A 19,881-nucleotide genomic window follows, 5' to 3' on the forward strand; every position below is an offset into this window, starting at 1 on the left:
AATTAAGCAATATGACCCGAGTGGCGGGGGCATTACTGACTCAGGTAATGCCCCTGGGCCCATAGTTATAGGGTCGAGTGAAGCAAGGGCCTTAACGAAGGCCCCGGGTCATTACCTGCGTCGGTAATGCCCCCACCGCGAGGGTCATATTGCTATTAGTACCCCTGCCCGCATTATGTGCGTGACCGGGGCACTAAAAAAAAAATTTGCTGTCCCGAAACGCTGCGTTGTTTCAGGACAGAAAAAAAAAACAAGAAAATGGCCACCACGGAAAGGGAAAAATAGAGTCTGTTTTCCCTTTCCATGGCGGCCATCAGGAGCGGACGCGCTGGGAACACAACTGTTCCCAGCGCGTCCGCTCCTGAAAAAGGATCAAAAAGAAGGTAAATGGTGTTGGGAGGGCAGGAGTGGGACGGGAATAAAAAAAAAGTTTAAAAAAAAGCCGTACCTGCGTCCCCGGCGAGGGACGAGGGAAGCCTCCAGTCGTGTGGAGGCACGGAGTGGGGATGGCCCCGCTCCGAGTCTCCACACAGCTGGAGGCTTCTTCGTCCCTCGCTGGGGAAGTAGGAACAAGAAGGTAAGTGGGGGTGGGAGGGAGGATGGAGGAAAGGGAATTTAAAAAAAAGCCTTACCCGAGTGCCTGGCGGGGGAGAAGGCAGCCTCTCAGCCACGGGGAGGCTCGGAGTGGGGATGGCCCCGCTTCCAGCCTCCTCATTGCCTGAGGGGTTGCCACGCCCCCGCCGAGGACAAGGCGGCTGGAATCCTGGCCGAGAATCGAAGGTTTCTCGGCCAGGTAAGGACCCGGCAAGAGCCAATCAGCATGCATGTTGCATTCTGCTTGACTCTCGCCGGGTACTAATTTAGCTTCTAACCCTAATGCTGCAGTGTTTTTTTTCAGGCATGTCCTGTTCTGTAAACAACTGATTTATCTGTTACAGGGTAAGACTAGACTAAAAAATTGCGGCAAAAATACTGTGGTTTAACCCAGTAAAGGTGTACCCCATTAAACCATTTAAGGGGAACAGGGGCTGCGGTGGTATGCCCCACTCCTCTTAAATGGAATAATGGGTTTTACATGATTGTGGCGGCAAAACCACGGCATTTTTTGCCACAGTATTTTGTATTCACGGCCATTTTTGCTGCAATTTTAATTTTTTATGGAACCTCATGAAGGCACATTTGTTTGTTTTAGTTGACCATATCTTACCACTTCAATATAGCTGAGTCACAGTTGATGTGCATTCCCCTATGTAAGCATGGAACAGAGACCCAAGGATGTGTGAGCTTGGATGTGTTAGGTATGTGGTAAATTTAGAAGATTGCAAATTGGTAATACTGTAATGCCAACTATTTGTATTTTATGGAAAGCTTGGTGATTAAAGGAGTGTTTTTCAGAAGATTTTTCAATAGTTCCATAAAGCTGTTATGTTGATATATACCGAATACTGCTACCATTTGCATGGTCTCAATTCACTTATGTGATTTGTGGCAGTTTGTTCTGTGGGAAATGCATGACTTGTGTGTTGTGTGTGTAGTAAGGCTAGCTCATTAGTGTGTGTGTGGCATGTGGGAGGTATGCTGGAGATGAGTGAGGAGCAGGGGTGGTTAGTAGTTCGTAGAGAGTGGTTGTTCTTTGTTGGTTCCAGTATCCATACTGTTATAACATGGACTATCACCGTATTTAAAATTGCTCTGTGAAACCTAGGCCTTTTCTCCCTCTTTAGGATTCTCAAATTTAGGTTTGTACTCTTTCCTGTCTTAGTTTGTCCTGTGCCTCTCTTGCGATCGCCGCATAAGTACCGGCCTGTGCCACTCTCCTACTCACTTGCCTCTCGCTGTCTTGTCTGCCTACCCCTGGACCCCCTCCTCTCCCACCGACTCTATGGTGCTCTCTGTCTCCCCCATCTTTTCAAACTGTTTCACTATTGCCCATCCTGCTCTCCTCACTAAGTCTGGTAGGAAAAAGTCTAAAAAGGACATCCTGGTCTCCAACCCAGGCCTCCCTATCGCTGACACCTACATCAGTGCCTCCTCCAAGGAAACTCTCACTGACATCCTCTTTGTTGTTCCTTCTCCAGATCTATGGACCCCACATATGGTCTCTGTTCTCTCACCTTTCTCCTCTTCTCCCATTAATGGTGGTACTCGCTGGGTTTGCCCTCCTGGCCTCCTTCCTTTCCTCATCATTAATGTCTACTCTAATGGAACCATCTTAGTCCAAGGCCCTCAGTTCAACCTTCATCTCTTTGATAGACGCTTTCCGTGCCTCATCAACTTCCTTTCTTCTCCTGCTGTCCCCTCCCCCCTTCCTTGGGTACCTTGCCTTCCCCCTCCCTCTCTGCCCCCTCTCGGGTGCCTTCTACACCTCCGCAGGGCGTACCTTTGATCTGTACCCCTCCACAGAAGTCCTTCAAGGAGGGCAACCTTCTCCACATTGCCACTCTTAACGCCTGCTCCGCTGTCAAACACTCCTCAGACATCTGCCGCCTTCTTGAAGAATTTGACCTCGATGTCCTCGGTCTCACTGAGACATGGTATACGGCCAGCTCTGTCACCAGCTTTGACACGCTCCTACCTGATGGCTACAAGATCCTCTCTGCGCCCAGGCCCAACCGATCTGGTGGGGGCGTAGTCCTTATCTTCCCTGAGCGGATTCCTGTCTCTATCATTCCTATGCAGGCCTACTCCTCTTTTGAATGCCTCGTCTGCAGGCTCTCTCTCTCGCCTAGCCATTCCCTTACTGTGGCTACTATCTAACGGCCACCTGGTCAGGTTTCTTCCTTCCTCTCTGAGTGGGAGGACCTCTCTTCCTCACTCCAGGCCTCAACCACTCAATTCCTCCTCCTCGGAGACTTCAACATCCACCTGGATGCCTCCTGCCCCCCCTCTGAACTCTTTTGCGACCTCTGCGACTCCCTCTCCCTCGCTATTCTCCCCTCTGGCCCGACTCACTCTGCAGGGCACACTCTCGATGTTCTGATCTCTTCAGACCTTCCCCTCTCTATCCCTCTCTCCACTCCACTCTCCTGGAGTGACTACTTTCTCCTTTCCTCCCACCTCACCCTCCCCACCCCGCAGGCCAAGCCACCTCCGTCACTGCCACCCTCCTTCTCGGCCACCCAACCCATGAAGCGCGTGTCAGTTGAGGCTTTCGCTGCCACCTTCTCAACTCCACCTCCCCCCCCTGGCTGACTCTCACCCTGACACAGCCCTCTCCACTCTCCATTCTGCTATATCTGATACTCTTGACATCCTTGTCCCTGTCATGAGAATCCACCTGAAGCCCAAAGCCAAGTGCAACTCCTGGTATGACTCAGACCGTGTCAGCCTAAAATGTAAGTGCAGGGTTGACGAGAGGAAATGGCGTGCTTCAAGTTCATCCTCTGACAAACTGGTCTGCCGCCTACTACAAAGGCAATACCGGCTCTCTGTCCTCACCAAGAAGAGAGCTCACATCCAACCCAGAGTCTCTGCGTCATCTAACAACTTGGCTGAACTCTTAAAAATCTGTAAGGAACTGGCCAATCCTGCCGCAGTCTCTACCTCTCCTGTACCTTCCCAGGCCCTCTGCATGGCATTGGCCTCTCACTTATGATATGATATGATATGGCATTTATAACGCGCCTATACACAAGTGCTTCAACTTCACTTCACTTCTAAAACTCAGGACATCCTGTCCTCACTCTCCTCCTCTCACCCCCCTCCTCTATTCCCTGCTCTTCATCTGGCCCTTCTGCTGCCACCCCTCCTTCTCTACCTTTCCACTTTTCTCTCCAGACGAGGTTTCTAGACAAGTCCGATCTATGAAAGTCTTGTCGAAACAGGTTCACCCCTGTTCCTCCAAAACTATCAAGGATCACATTGACTCCCTAGCTCCTGCCCTTGCGGATTTCTGCTATCACTCCATTGCCACTGGAGTCTTCCCTTCCCCCCCGAAGCACTCCCTTGTGCACCCTCTTCTTAAGAAACCTTCTCCAACCCCTCCTGCCTCTATCGCCCAATCTTCCTGGGCAAGCTCCTGGAGAAACTGGGCATCTCCCAACTCAATCTCCACACTGAATCTGTCGGTTGTCTTCATGACCATCAGTCTGGCTTCAGAGCTGCCAGAAGCACGGAAACTGCTCTCCTGAACATCTGTGAAGACCTGCTCTCCAACCTCGAATCTAACACCCCTTGCATTCTTATCCTGCTTGATCTCTCTTCTGCCTTTGACACTGTGAATCATGCCATCCTGCTCAACCGTCTCCGTGACAACCTGGGTATCACTGGTCTGGCTCTGGCGTGGCTGACTTCTTTCCTCTCCGACCGACCCTCCCAGGTCCAACTTGGGTCCTTCCTCTCCGACGTCTTTTTCTCTACCTGTGGTGTCCCCCAGGGATCTAACTTCTCTCCCTGGCTGTTCAACCAATACCTGGCACTCCTTGCCCACCGCATCACCACTCTCTGTCCCAACTTTCAGTGCTATGCGGATGACACCCAGCTCATTTTCAGGCTACCCTCGGCCTCCTCCTCCTCCTCCTCTCCTTCCCTCATCTCTGACTGTCTGTCTGCCATCCAGGATTGGTGTGCCGCCAATGACCTCTGCCTTAATGCCAGTAAACCTGAGATTCTACTTATCGGCACACCCACTCCCTCCTTCCCTGAAGCTCTCTGGCCAGCCTCTCTTGGCCCTTCTCCCACTCCCACCTGCAAGGCAAAAAACCTTGGGGTCACCTTCGACTCTGCACTCTCCTTCTCCCCTCACATCTCTGACGTCTCTAAGAGGTCACACTACCAGCTGCACCTCCTTAGAGGTATTCTTCCTTTTCTATCATTCCCCCAGAAGCTCACTGTCTCCAGAGCCCTGGTCCTCTCCAAGCTGGACTACTGTAACTAAATCTTCCTGCCTCCACTCTCCGCCCTCTGCAATTTATCCAGAACAGGACTGCGAGACCTGTCCTTGGCCTCAAGCCCAGGGATCGTATCTCTCCAGGACTGAAATCTCTACACTGGCTCCCAGTGGCTGCGAGGATTAATTTCAAAACCCTCTGCATTGTACACAAGGGCTTCTGGGTCTGGGGTTTGGGGCCGAAATACCTTCAACTCTCTCTTCCTAAATAACTTCCTTCTCGAGCTCTTCGCTCATCTGCCTTCAACTCCCTCAGGGTCAGTCGCTTCTCCAAGCAATGAGTTGTTGGAAGTTCACTCTCTTCGGCAGGGGCCTCTCTCTGGAACAGCCTTCCTGCCTCCCTGAAACTCGAGGAGAACCACCTCCGGTTCCGGAAACACCTCAAAATCTTCCCCTTTGCTTCTGATTTCTCTCCTCCCCTCCCTTGCTGATCTCCTGCACTGCACTGGTTACCTGGCCACCCTTCTGATCACTGACCCAGGCCCTGTCAACTGCCCACCTGCACTGCCTCCCTGGCAACCTCTGCACTTGGGGACTGTTTTCTGTATCCCTTCAGTCCCCTTTCCAGCACTTTGTCTGCACTTCCTTGCACTTGCCTGTTTTTTATGTATTTTATTTATCTTATTTATTCCACTTCCCATGTACTGCACTTCCCCTTTCCCTTCCCCCCTTGCACTCTTCCTTTCCTCGCTTCCCATGCACTTGGCGATCTGAATGACACCTGGCCTAGTAAGATCGTTGTCTGTCCTCCCTTGGCCCCCCCCCTTGCCTCGTCACGCCTTGAAACACTTGTGTATAGGCACGTTATAAATGCCATATCATATCATATCATACTGTTCCTTGATTGCCTTGGGTCTGAGTTAAGAGTTGTGGGGCATGCCCATTTTTATGCTTACCTCTGTGAGTTGCATAGTCAGGTTTTCAGTCATTTTCTGAAGATTAGATGATCTTATGTGGTTCTTATTAACTTTGGCATTGAGTGCCATAGTTTGCCTATCAAAAGGGAGAACGTGGTTCCTCTGAATTTCCTTTTCTCATAATGTTTAGTTTTGATTTGGAGGTCATTGCTCAATTTTAGGTTTCTTCCTGGTTCGTAATGGTTGATTCTGGCTTGCAGGAATTCTGCCCCTTGTCTGTCTAGTGATTTTTTTAATGATACATAGGGCTTTGAAATTAATCCACTTTTTTTACTGGAAGCCAGTGTAGGCTTCTCAGGACTGTTTGGATGTGATATCTTCTGTTTAGTCTGAGGATTAGTCTTGCTGCAGTATTTTGGATTTATTTTGTGAGACATTCTGGCATTTCAAGGTAGAGGTTGTTTGCGTAGTCAAATCTTGAAACCAAGGAGATGATTGAAAGGGTTCGGTATGGGAAGATGAGGTAGGAAAGTACCCCTCTAATTATTCACAGGAGGTAGAAGCATTTCTATGCTATTGCATTGACTTGTGCTTCTATTGAGAGACTGTTGCCAATGAGTATTCCCAGGTGTTTTATCTGGGTGGATGCTTTTGGTGGGGTTCCCATGCATGGTGGCCAGCTCAGGTGTGTGTCCTTTGCTTTATCCTCTGGGGTGTGTGTGATTGTTTCTGTTTTGGTCGAGTTTAGTATGAGATTGTTGATTGTTATCCAGGTGTACATGTCTGTGAGGTATTTGCTGAGTGTGTTGTTTTAGTCTTGCGTTGAGGTTATCTTGAAGATGAGCTGGGTATTGTATGCATAGTTGTAGGTGGTCAGTTCATGAGTTTGAATGATTTTCTTTAGGGGGCATGTTGAGGTTGAAGAGGAGTGGGGAGAGGCTAGATCCGTATGGTATGGTACTCAGCAGGTGATATTTTTGGTGTTAAATGTAAATGGCAGTAAGTATGTCATTTCTGTTTGGTTGTTAAGGAAAGATTTTAGCCATTGTGGAGTGGAGCCTTGTATCCCACATTCCTCCAGTCTCTGGATTAGTGTTCTGTGTCCAATTGTGTCGAAGGCAGCTGTTATGTCTAGTATTTTGAGTGCCGATTGTTTGCTGTTGTCTGCATTTAATTTTAGTTCGCTCCATATGGACAGAAGTGCTGATTCTGCTATTCTTATGGGTCAGAAGCTGACTTGGGAGTGGTTAAGTGTGCCGTTGGTTTCTACATAGTTCAGTAGTATTTTGTAAATGTGATTCTCCAGTAGTATTGCTATGTAGGGTAGATTCGATATAGGTCTGCAGTTGGTGGGGTCTTCAGCACTTCCAGCTTTGCTTTTTAGGAGTGGCTTGATATATGCTGATTTGAAGGTTTTAGGTACCATTCCTGTGTTTAGGCATAGGTTCCTCAGTAGCCAGAAGTATTATGCTGGTGTTCTGTGGTTGAGGATTTCTTTGAAGATGCCTGGCGGGCATGGGTAACAGGGGTTCCGGCGAGGTTGGTATTTTTTAATCATATGTTGAAGGCTTTGTCTATGGGTTTGAATTGGTTGAGTATTGTGGTGGTTGGTGGTGCGCTGATTTCTGGGGTGAAAGACTTTACTCTTTATGAAAAGGCAGTGAAACCCAAACCAGTAGAGTCTGCTATTTCCAACGAGAAGCATATATTCAGAGACATTGGACAGACTTGAGATTTGAAATATTTGAATTCCCTAGCAAGGTAGAGTGCCTGCGGGAAAAGGTAAGTACATTTTGGGTGAAGGCCCAGACCAGGTACCATTAGGAAGAGAGAAAGACTGAACTGACAATTTTGAACTGTATTACTAGACTCATGGTCTGTGAGAGCAATAAGAACTCTTTGGGTGGGAGTCAGAAAGCAAGCGCCACTAACAAATTAATAGGGGGTGCAATTTTACTGGACCAAGTTTATGTTAACTTTTTTGTATTAGTGGAAGGGACAGACATTAGGTTAAATTGGGTTTGGAAAGAACACAGATTTTTGTGAAGAGCAACAGTTTATTGTTTTAGTTTAAGTTTAGGGAAACCATCATCGTAGCATTAGGGACAGGAGGGGCATTATTTCCTTTCATAAAATTGGCACTGTCAAAATAGGTCTTCTTGGCAGTCTCCTATGTCTGATTTACCATAATGTCCATGTCATGCCACAGTAAGAATTAGCTAGCTGTTGGGGCACTGTTGTGCACACATCGAAGAAAGTGCTCAACAGTGCCGGTTGTGCCGGTCGTACGGGACCGGCACCGTTCATTACGGGATGCCCTATTACGAGGCCTGCTAGCGGATCCCGCTTTTCATGTCTGGTCTGACCAGACGTGAAAAGTGGGACCCGCTAGCAGGCCAGGATGCTAACAACGGGCCTATCATTAACGGGCCCATTGTTAGCATCTTCCCATTCCCATTGAGCCCTCTTGGGGCTCAAATGGGAATGGGGATTGATTTTTACTGGGTCCAAGAAAGGGGCAATTACGGGTCCGCCAAGGTCCTCATAACCCGGTTATTGTCCTTTTCTTGGACCCGGTAAAGAATCATTAGTGGCGGCAGCCATGCCCTTAATAAGGGCACGGCTGCTGCCAGGGTCATAATGAGCCGCAGTGAAATTATACAAAATTAGATTTTTAGGTGTACTTGGTTTTTCATTTAGGGTTTTTATGTAATGTTAATTAGTGATTGCTAATTGTATATTTTTGTATTATTGTTGTTTCGATAATGATGTTTACAAAAGAATAAAGAAAAAAAGAAAAAATCAAAACCAAACAATAAATAAATGTACTATGAATAAATCAAATCTTCAAAATTAGTTTCTTTTAAGGGATTATATTCAATTTACCTATAAATATTTTTTTTTTTTTTTTTAGTTTATTCAGGGAACACCTGAAATTTATCAAAATTTCCAACGAGCTAGGTAACTCCGATTCTAGGTGCCGTCCAAACATTCGTCTCTATCCTCAGGTGTCTCGGATGTGGTCAGACACAAACCCTCTTCACGCTAACGCATTCAATTAGTCTCCATTCGGCTGGGTTGCTGATGGAATCGATGTCTGGTTGATCAGGCGGAATGCAAGTTCAATTAAGTTAACCATGGCCACCGTCGATTTTGTGGTTTCTCCTGAAATCAATCTGTTCCACAAGTCATCTTCTTGTATCATCCACGGGTTTGTTATCAGCGGTAGGATATATATAGATCTGTTTTGTTTTGTATTGGGACTGTTTATCACCAGGTGTCTCAGTGTTTCGCCCACATCTGTTTTTTTACATAGGCGCCATCCCTTTTTGTCTTTAGCTCTTCGGATGATTAATATTTCCTGAGTTAGCAGTAGATTTAATCTCGCTTTCATGAAGAGGGTTCTTTTTCTTTTTTCCTGAAATTTCGCACAGTAGTTTTGAGGTTTTTTCAATTTATTAAAAGTCAGAGGAAGATTAATTAGGAGTTTGTTTTCCGCTGCTTTCTCATTCGTATGTATCCAGTCCATCTCTTCCATTTTTTGGTTAATTCTGTCTGGATTTTCTTTTAGCTCTTTTTCTGTGCACGCTATTTCAGTTAGCTTTTCTTTTCTGTTTTCAACCCATTTTTTTAGGGATTCACATTTGCCGGTTTCGATTTCTTCCTTGATGATGTTATATACAGGTAAAGTGTCCGCCATGATGATTTTCCTATAAAGTCTCATGGCACTTTGGTCGACCATAGATGACAGTGACACTAAACCCAATTCTCTTCTGATAGTCGGCATGGTGGTCGACTTTGGTAAGCCTAAGACTGCTTTCCAGACCAGACCTTCTAATTTGTTCCAGAGCAGACGTGGCATATGCAGTGAGGTTTCCATTCCATACATTAGGGCCATACTTTGGTTTTATAGAAGTTTATCACAGGAATTAATGAGAACTTCCCAAACTTACTGTCGACTGTTGTCGTTTGCGGAGTTAGTCTTTTGGCTTTGTCCCATAGCATGTCCCAACATAATTTAAATGCAAAGAGAGTTAGTACATGTCTACTGACAACTGTACCCTTTTGTAGGGCCTCCCGTTCAAGAACATGCTTGCATGTACTGTGTGGTGCTTCTGTAGAGATACAAGGCTAAAACATGGGGTGGGGGGAGTTTGCCTTCTTTGTAGCTGCGTGGATTGGCTCTCAATTCTTCCCAACTGATACCCTGTGCTCATTTGGAAGGAGGGTATAAACATCAATCAGGGCTTTCCTTCCCTGTTAAAGACCCTCCAATTATTCTCCCATAGGAAGACCTCAACCTATAGTAAGTCTGTGGTAGGAGAATCCATTCAGGGGGGGTTTCGCTGCCCAGTTATTTTTGGAAGGGGGGGCACCTGAATATTTTTTATTTATTGGGTATTGATAATACACCTATACACAATGTGTTTCAAGGTGCAACAATCCACAATCCACAAGGTGCAACAATCCACAATCTGAACGGGCCACCATCTTGGCACAGGAGGAAATCTGGCTTTGAATCAGTGAAGGTCAAGTTGGATAGTTTTGTTTATAGGGTTGATAGAATGCAGCAGCAAATCAAGAAGGAAAGTGGTCGGACATCAGAGAGGGAGCAACAGATGGGGGTAGTGGAAGATAATTCATCCGAAGGGACCCTTGCTCTACGTATGCTGCAGCAGGAGGTGAAGGGTGTCTGAGCTAACAATTAGTATCTAAAGGTGAAGGAGAAGTAATGTGTGCATCATTGACAATCTGGAATCCATCCCATCGACTAATATGAAGCGCTTTATGGAAGAATTGTTAAAGAAGGTCTTGTCAACCTCCCCTTTTCTTCTCAGTTTATGTCTGAGAGGGCACATCGAATACTGGGACCGACACCTAGGTCTGGCCAGCAGCCACGCCAGGTGGTTTCCCACATGTTAAATTACAGTGATTGATACCTTATCCTGCGCCCAGTAATAGAGCTATAGTATCCGGATGCCAAAATCTCCATATGTCCGGATGTTACCCCAACTGTCCAGAAGGTCTAACTCTCGGATGCCTCTGTGAAACTTAAATTCAAACGCAACCTATGTGTTCAGGGCCTCCAGTATGCAATGTGTACACATTTAGGGTGCACATAGTGAATGACAACAAGACCCACTTCTTTACAGACCTTGGTGATGTGCACTCTTTCCTGGACTCTCTCTCAGTGCAATGCAGAATTGCAGGCTGCAGCTTTTCCAAATGGTGGCTGTCTCCAGATGCTGTGTAGTGTCCCCATGGGGGATGTTCGGGATGGAGGCACACAGGGATGGCTGCGGTGTCTACCTTAGGGGGTTTGCTGTTGATGTCCCATTCAAGGGAAAAAGTTCAAACACTATTTGTCAGGCGCTCCAAAAGTTTTTTTTTTTTTTTAGAATGTCTGTTGTTTTCACAGATACAGTAAACAAAAAGATCACATGTTAGATCCTCAACATGTGTTTCCCCACTTAAACTACAGTGGTTCTTCAGGAGGTAAAGTAAAATTTACAGATTGCTGAAAAAGATAAAATTAGATAGCATTGTGAACAGGAACAAAAAAAAATTCAAGGACAGAGTTGCCCATTACTACCTTGTTTTTTGTTATAGATACATAATTGTTTTTGCATATACAGTTAGGAATGTAACACCCTAGTACATTGTTGAACAATGTTCCTATGTTCCAAGGGCCTGTTATTCCTCCCCTAGGTTGGGCCCTCAAGGTAGGTGCCTCAATGATGTCCCCGGACGATTTCCCATGGTTTCTTGTGTTTCTTGTGTGGAGTTATTTAGATATTGGGGTGAGTTTGGCGTGTGGCAGTGATGGATGGGATGGACATAGGGATTTTTTGGGGTTTGTTTCCCAGCATAAAATTAGTTTACATCACACACTTGGAGGTGGCGGGGGGGTTGCTTCTTCTTTGTTTTAGTATTAGTGTAGATTTTACCAGATACCCCGGTGGATGCAGTCACTGTGGCAGACTGTAGGTGTACACTTCCAGATGTCTGCATCATGATCATCTGGAAGGTGAGGGGGCTTAATATCCCATTGAAGGCCCACAAGATATTGGGTTACTGTGAAAGGCACTGGGCTAATAGAATCCTTCTTCAAGAAATGCTTTTATCTGGAGTAACCACTGACACCTTTGTCAAGAACTGGGACTAATCTAGGGTTTATACTTAATTGTTCTCTGATTCACATCGTGTCTTGGCTCAAATTCATAAATCCCTCAAGTTTGAGATGCTGGGACAACCATGTGATCCAATGCTGTTGGATACCCTGGGTGGTAAAGTGCAAGACCAATAGGTAGATTTGGAGTTTCAGTCAAGTGTGTCATTACACTTACTGGTTGCTTGTGAGCTATCACATCACACATCCTTCCCATAAAGATAGGACCGCCTAAGTCTTCTTGTGTCTACAACCTAGAAGTAAAAGTGGAGTATTCAATCAAGAGTGACAATAACCTAGTAAGTATCTCCCTGTCCCTTAATGTACCCTTGTTGTAGATATTGAACACTTGTTTTATGACACTTCATGTCATATTCCTCAAATTTCTATGATCTGTAAACTATAGATGTGGATATTACCCAATTAGAAGTGCTCATATTATTGACCGCTAAGTGTCCCCACTGTGGATAAGTCAGTGCAGCTAGGATTCTAATTTTAGTAATTGCTCACTGCCCCTGTAACAGAGGGTGCATAGCCCATTAAACCGGCAATAGGATAGAGTTGGTCTCTTATGGAAAGTGCAATTCAGTGGTGTGTGAGAGCCCCTCTATAGAAAATAAAAAGGGCTAAATAACCTGTGATATAGACTGGTACCAGCTCATGATGGTGTACAATCATGTTATAGATCACTATGCTTCACCAGAGAATACATTTATATTTGCATATCCATTTGCTCACGCCCACAAGGGCAGTCCAGCAACAAAATGCCAGGCAGTATTCACATAACACCAATAGCAACCTCTATCATGTGCTGTTGCCTTGTCGGGCTTGATCATTGAGATGGACCCTTCATCTCCCTAAGCACAGAGACCAAGGGTCCAAGATCCCCCAAGCATTTGAATATTAGGCAAACGAGTTAGAAACTCTCAGAAGGCATCAAACAAGGTTAAATAACCTGAGCTATGGGATGGATCTCACAAATGTGGGTCTAGAGTGATGTTTGAGATAAATCTACATTACCAGAGGAGAACTATCTATTTGCTTATAAGTCTTGTTCCAACTACCACAAGTTCCAACCTACCATGCAATTCTCCTTTAAACAAGCGCACTAACACAACCTCTGACGTGTTTTTCTACCTTGCTGAGCATCATTCGAGAGCTGCAATGTCCCCCTGGACACAGATAGTAAGGAGTCCATGTCTGGATCCTTCTTTTAATTTACTGTGATAATCCAAAATCCAAACATTTTCCAAAAATGTAAGAACCTCTAAACCGAGAACAAGGAGGGCCAAATATATTGAGCTTTGGGATGTACCCACCCACAACTGTCTATAGTCATGTTCTACACATTGTGACTTACCTGAGGGGAAAAGCCATGCGCATATGAGTCTGGTCCCTCCAACAAGGACATAAAAGTCACTAAATGCCAGGCAATTGTCATTTAAATAAGAGTATTTAAACACATATTTCTGTAATGTTAGGTGTCAGTGGGGTGCAGAATCTCTCTGAGATATTGTCTTACCCTTCTAACTTATCATGAAGCCCTAAGAGTTTTACCATGTCCCAAATGTATAAGATTGTAGATTTTGATCTTGCAGTGGTGCAAGTGGTAGTTCGATTGAATCCGGATCCTATGTATTACTGGAGACCTTATTAAATTACATGAAAATGCTTTCTTCAGTTTTGTTAATCTGCACTAAACTCCCTTAAATCAATCCAAATGGATCTGCTTAATTTTCTCTTGTGAAGGCTGTGCAATGTGAATGGATTGATGTAGGGTAATATGAAAAGGTATAATTTAGCGACCAGACCAGTGTAAATAACTTAAGGGTACTTCCCCAGTTAGAGCCCAGGAATCCCTTATTCAGGTGGCCAGGACAGGGCCGTCGCTGTTGGATCTTGTTCCTGGGGGGGGGGACCAGTAGGGGAGGATCACCTGGATAGGGGAGCCTGGGGTTATGCTCGAGGGAATACCCCTGGTTAGATGCAGTACCTTCATGGGGAGGATGGTGGAGGGAACAAAGTCCCTGAAGCTTTTACAAGCTATTTCGGCTCATTATCGCTGCCACCAATTGAATCTCCCTTACACAAAGTTAAATCCAACAACCCATTTGCATCATTTAAACTTGCTAAGACCCACAACTCCCGGAATCCCTGATTTCCCGGTTCCTATCCGAATACTCCTGATCACATTTCTCATTGTCCCTTTAATTATTATTTTCTGAACTCCCGGTACTCTTTCACCAAACCCTACCATTCCCAGAATTCCCCCTGTTTATTTTATGATAGGAATCCTTGTCATTCCCGTTAGTTATATAACCCCTACAAATCCTACCTTTCCGAGTTTCCTAACCACCTTCTTTCTTATGACACCTTTTCCCCATCCTGCACCGTACGGCACTCATAAACAATAACCGTTCTTTTTCGAAAAAAAACACTTTTTAGACTATGATAAAAACAGTCTAATGTTAAAACTGTTTACCTGACATGTCCTAACCCAAGGGTCAGGCAAAGTCAGGCAACTGATCAGAATCACACACACACACCTGACAGCCCTTTCCCTTCCCCACAGGGATAAAAGGTGGAGCACTAGAGCACAGGATGAGCAATGCAGACCGCCCGAAATAAGAGGTAACTCAAAATGGCAGTTCAAGAGGAGATGAAAGACGGCGCAAGTCGAGAAGACACCAAGGGGAGAAGTGACGTTGCGCTTATTGGCAAAGACCTGTGAAGCCTCAAGAGAAGGAACTGTAACACCGCAAACAATAGCCATTGTGTGTTGCGCGATGGCAACAGTGCCCGGGTGCCTCCTCTGCTCACAGCCCTGCAGAGGAGAGATGCACGGCCCAATGGTATCGGCCTTGACTCTACGGACAAGAAATCAAAGCAGTTCATCACAGCCGGTGAGTCGAGGGGAGAGCCGATAAAGAAACCGAACTGTGTTGAACGAAGTAATTGGACTTTGAATAAACAAAGAACTGTTGATAAAAGAAAAGGGAAAAGCCAGCATAGCAGAATCAAACACCACGTGGGTGTTCACTCAACTAACTCCAGGCAATTACCCTGCTTTTTTGAACTAAAGTAACCAGAAGGCCTTAAGAAAAGCCAGAAGGGGGTCAAAGTGGTCATACAGGGGTCTTGGGAAATCCTCTGTACAGTTGAAAGTCTTTGACAACAGATGATTGACAAACTAAGGGAAACAGATCCCACATGGCATGAGAAGTGCGTTGTAAAGGTTGGCATGAGTGAACCCGGCGGAGGGATGCTAACAAGAGGGGGCGAAATCTAAAGTTCCATGAACAGTGTGTTGACAGGAGTGAACCCAGCAAGGGAAGTCCACAGTGAATTGTTTGGAAAGACATTGGGCCTCATTACAACTCAGGCGTTAAGGGTTAACGCCACCGTTAACCCTTAACGCCTGATTCTGATTTTAATGCCTGCTTTTAGCAGGCGTTAAAATCCATGGCGCTAACCTGCCATGGTGCTAATTACGCCGCTGTAATTTACGGCGGCGTAATTAGCGCCTTCCCCACTCCCATTATGCCCTATGGGGCAAAAATGGGAATGGGGAAGGGAAAATGGGAAATGGGGATTTACCGCCCCACTGACCTTGAAATGGGGCGGTAAATCGGCCATCCACCAAGGTGTAAACGGAGTTTACACCATGGTGGTAAAGTTGGTGCACTTAGCACCAAGCTTGTAATGAGGCCCATTAAGCCTCGTGAGTGTAAGGATCTAAAGTTCCATGAACAGTGTGTTGACAGGAGTGAACCCGGTGGAGGGATGTCCACAGTGAACTGTTTTGTAAATGTTGACAAGAGAGAACCATTCAGGGGGAGGGCAACAAAAAGGGGCAAGACCTAAAAGAACTGTTAGTTTTCTTGAATACAAAATTATTGTAAGACCAGGGGAAGTGGATAGTCCCTATTGGCATTGGGATCCAATTCGGCAGAGGGAGAACCCAAAAGAAAAGCCACTGTAAACCCAAAGGAGGGAGGCTGGAAATTGAAAAGGGGACCAAACCTGAAAAAGGGAGATCCAGGGGTGGAAAATCACCACCCAAAGCTAGGTGAGAAGGGAACTGTTAAATTAGCAATCATTTTTCTTTAGTATAGGCCTTACTTTGACAAGACGCCACAAGGACTGCCTTATTTTTCATTTGATGGTCAAAGCTTGCTCCCATCTTCGATTTAGGTTTAGGGTAGGCGTTATTCCAATATGCACATTGTTTAAATAAACACCATTGAATCGTTATCACATGTGTCTGTCTTTACTGTTGCCACCATGCGTTCCTTACTCCAGCCACTATTTATGTGTAAAGAGCAGAGCATCAGATGATCTGGAGCAATAATATAATCCAGTTTGTTCACCTTAATGTGCATACGTTCAAGGCAAGAATACACACGGCCTAATGTGCTGAGACTATATTGAATTTTACCCACCATAGGTGGTATAGAGTCGTCACGTGAATATTGAAGTCACTTAAGTATACATTGGTGTACAATGAACAATTGATAAAACAGTAGGAACATCTGAGACCTCATTCAAACATTTCAAGCAAGACCCAGCAGACTGAAGCATTAAATCAAAAACTATGCTCTGACGGGCTGAAGTCTAAACAAAGAATAATAGAAGTTTGAATGAAGTAATGGGAAAGAGAGGATTGTTTGCAGGTCAAAGTGTTCTTAAAATCATGCAGCTGCTTCACCTCTCTTCTTCCCTGATGAAGAAGAAACATGTTAATTAATCAAAGTATACAGTAGAAGAAGAGGAGAACCAAGTATTGGTTTGAAAGAATAAATCAAGCAAGAGGGAACTAATAGTATGTATAATTTCGTTTTTTAAACTACTTTATTTTATAAAAAGATGGGGAGAAGAGAGCAATAAGCCAAAATAAACAGGTTACAGCGTTCTACTTGATAAAAGCATGACAACTGTAAGCAATTTGAGCACCAGTCAACTACATTCCACCAACTGTATGCTTCGCACAATCAATACCCCGGCCAGAGTAGAACTCCCACCCACTGCTTATACCAAAGCCATATGCTTATACTGCTGTTGTCTATAAACCCCATGATAAGAGACCTGTACATAATCAATGAAGGGAAGCCAGGTCACAATGTACAAGAAGTATTTGCATTCTGCCAATGCAGTAACTTTCTCAGAAGCAAGGATTTCCCAAAGCTTGCCCCATCATATCGCTAGAACAGGGCCTTCCGGGGCACTTCCAATTCCGAACCAGGGAGATCTTGACTGCGAGCAAGAGGTGGGTGATGAGTTTAGACTTGTTGCCAAACAATGGATATGTGCCCTCACCACTATCCCCCAGTAGTATGATAAGCGTGTTAAAGGGCAAGGTCACCCAGAGCATAGACTTGATATGTGAAAGGACCTCCTTCCAGAACTGTAAATCTTCAGGGCAGAGCCACCACATGTGGTAGTAGGTGCCCTCTCTGGACACCCCCTCCAGGACCTGTTCACATAGGAGGGCAAGAAACGGTGAAGCTTATCAGACTAGAAGTACCACCAGTCTAGTTGGTATTCCTTATCCGTGGTGAAACTACCCACCCTATGATTCCGTTCCCAAATCCTGTGCCAAGATTCTTCCCCAATTGGAACCCCAAGGTCCATTTCCCAGTTTATCATATAGGTCAGGAGTTCCGAGGGATCATAATGGGCCAACAAATGATACAGTCCTGCATCTAGAGCAGTTCACTAAAAATATGAGCTCAAGTGCATTTAGGTCTCTAGTACCTCTTTGTTTTGTCACAGGGTGACTAACCGAATGTCGCAAGTCCGCATATCTGAATCTTTCCCCATCCTGCAGGAAGAACGTTAGCTTGCAGTCCTCAAAGGTGAGCAGGATCCCTTTAAAAAAATATTTTGTAAGTTCCTGCAAGCCCCCATGAGCCCATGAAGAAAAAGCTAGTTTAAGCATACCAGGGGAAAACTGAGGATTACCAATAATAGGCGGAAGTGGATCCAGACCCATGGGAATGCCCTACCTCCTAGTTGCTGTGTTCCAACAGCAGAGTGTGTGTGTGGTTGATGACAGGAGTGACTCCCCCGTCAGGCCATGGGTGCTTTTTATAAATGGTGATTGCTGCAGTGGGACCTGAGACACTGATTGCTCTATGATAGTACAGCTAGGAAAATCTCCACTCTGAGCCTATGAGAAGATATGCAAGAGTTGAGAGGCTAAGTAATAGCAGTAAGCATCGGGTACCTCCAGACCCCCCAGTTTTTACCTCTGAAGCAAGACCGTTTGAACTATTCTAGGTCTTCCCCCCTGCCAAATGAATGCCAACATGTTCCCCTAAAGTGAGTACAGTCTGTTTGTGGGGACCTGCATTGGGAGGGCTGTGAAATGGTACAAGAGCTTCCGAATGGTGGTCATTTCAACTGTCCTAACTCACCCAAGCCACGAGATCTACTGCTTATCCCACTGCTTAAGATCATCTTCCACCGTTACAAATAGAGGGGGGTAGTTTACGCTGAATAATGTTTTAATTTTACGTGAGATTTTAATCCCCAGGTATTCAATCCAGTCCTACTTCCACTAAATGGGGCAGACCTCAGCCAATCTCACATGTTTTCTGGGCGCAGTGCTAGAGCCAATCCCTGTGATTTGTCATAGTTAATTTTAAACCCAGAGACTGGGCCAAAGCCCACAGGATCCTCCATCAGGGCCTCAGCGGTGACCAACACATTGATTACTGTAACCAAAACATCATCAGCATACAAGGAGATTGTATGCTCCTGTTGTTGACATGGGATGCCCGTAACACTCTAGTTACAATGGATACAGATTGCCTGGGGATCCATAGAGAGAGCAAAAAGAAGGGGAGACAGTGGACAGCTTTTCCAAGTGCCCCTAGTGATCTGAACCATGGGGGTCGATTGGCCATTGTACTCGGGTGGAGTGTGAGGAGTAAATGGCGAGAAAAAACTGTCGGAATTGAGCACCCAGGCCTGAATGGCAGAGAACTGCTCTCAAATATGCCCTTCTGAGGCAATCAAAAGCCTTATAGGTATCCAGGGCTATCACCCTGGACTTATGTGATAATCTATCCACAATGTCAACCAGATGAAGGGTCTTTCTAATATTGTCATCGGTACACCAGCGGTTTATTAAAGCCCGTCTGGTTTGGGTGGACCAGCTTTGGTTGAACCAACATAAGTCGAGTAGCTAAAACTTTGGAGTGCATTTTAGCATTGTTATTGATGAGGGAGATTGACCTATATGAGTCTAATGATTCAGGGTCTTTATAGGTTTCAGTAATAAGATTTTAGAGGTTTCCCTCATAGACAGAGTAATGGTTCCAAAATCTGCAAAGGTGTTAAAAAAGCTGAGTTAAATGACTGGCTAAGATACCACAATGGGGGTCATTCCGAGTGAGGCGGTGAGGGGTTAATGGCGCTGGTAATGATGACGGAGCCGTCAACCCCTTACCGCCTCATTACGAGTCTGCTCGCGAGAACCGGCTAAGGGCGCCTGGTTTTACCAGGCGCCCTTAGCCGGTCCTTTGAGCAGACCAGGGTGCTGACAACGGGCCCGTTATTAATGGGCCTGTTGTTAGCACCCTCGCCATTCCCATTGAGCCCTATGGGGGCTCGAATGGGAATGGGGAATGGTTCCTCGAATGAGGAATTACCGGGCCCTCAAAGGTTGGAATGGCCTGGTAATTCAAGGAACCTGGACCCGGTACATAGTGGCATGGCTACCTGCTACCTTGTAATGACCCCCAATATGTTTTGTAGAACTCAGAAGCGAACCCGTCGGGGATATGCCTCCAATATGGGAAAATCTAGTTGCACAATCTCCTCCAGTTGGAAGGGTTGGAAGACCAATGACTCCAGGTAATTCTCCAATACCGCCGTTTCTGAGGGAGTGGCCGAAGTGGCTGCATTATATTTGTAAACCCAGGCCTGTTTTTCATGGTCCCCAAGCAATATTGAAACTCCCT

This window comes from Ambystoma mexicanum, chromosome 4q (assembly GCF_040938575.1).
Source record: "Ambystoma mexicanum isolate Mex_15411 chromosome 4q, UKY_AmexF1_1, whole genome shotgun sequence".
Lineage (NCBI taxonomy): Eukaryota > Metazoa > Chordata > Amphibia > Caudata > Ambystomatidae > Ambystoma > Ambystoma mexicanum.